Raw genomic sequence first — 1,067 nt, 5'->3', positions numbered from 1 at the left:
ATATACCGAATTATTTTCTTTACAAACAGTTCGTGGTAAGGAACTGTAGTAAGGGGTGACCCGGCTCAATAGTAAACGAAACTCTAAAAAACGGAATTTTGATGCTAAAAGATCCATCAAAAGAATCGAATTTTTACGCTGATTCTAAATATATAAGTTTCAATTCATTTAGTCTTTGTCATCAAAAGTTATGAGCCTGAGAAAATTTGCCCTATTTTGGAAAAAAGGGGGAAACACCCCCTAAAAGTCATAGAATCTTAACGAAAATCACACTATCGCATTCGGTATATCAGAGAACTCTATAGCAAAAATTTCAAGCTCCTATCTAAAAAAAGTGGAATTTTGTATTTTTTGCCAGAAGACAAATCACGGGTGCGTGTTTATTTGTTTGTTTGTTTTTTTTGTTTTTTTTTTTCCAGGGGTCATCTTATCGACCAAGTGGTCTTAGAATGTCGCGAGAGGGGTCATTCTAACGTTAATGAAAAGTTCTAGTGCCCTTTTTAAGTGACCAAAAAAATTGGAGGGCAAATAGGCCCCCTCCCATGCTCATTTTTTTTCCAAAAGTCAACAGATTAAAATTTTAAGATAGCCATTTTGTTCAGCATAGTCGAAAACCATAATAACTATGTCTTTGGGAATGACTTACTCCCCCACAATCTCTGAGGGAGGGGTTGCAAGTCACAAACTTTGACCAGTGTTTACATATAGTAATGGTTATTGGGAAGTGTAGAGACGTTTTCATGGGGATTTTTTGATTTGGGGGGTGGGGTTGATGGGAGAGGGCTTTGTGGGAGGATCTTTCCTTTGAGGAATATGTCATGGGGGAAGAAAAATTCAATGAAAAGGGCGCAGGATTTTCTAGCAACATGAAAACGTTTTTTCAAATGAAAGTAAGGAATAGCATTGAAATTTAAAACGAACAGAGATTATTACGCATATGAGGGGTTCTAAAAATACTTTAGCATAAAGAGCGAGGTATTTAGGAGGAGATAAATACCTCGCTCTTTATGCAAAAATATTTTTAGTGATTTCAACTATTTATTCTACGGCCTTTTTGGTTCAGGGGT

This window comes from Artemia franciscana, chromosome 21, assembly GCF_032884065.1.
Source record: "Artemia franciscana chromosome 21, ASM3288406v1, whole genome shotgun sequence".
In the NCBI taxonomy this organism is placed as follows: Eukaryota; Metazoa; Arthropoda; class Branchiopoda; order Anostraca; family Artemiidae; genus Artemia; species Artemia franciscana.
Note: the sequence above shows the minus strand (reverse complement) of the source record.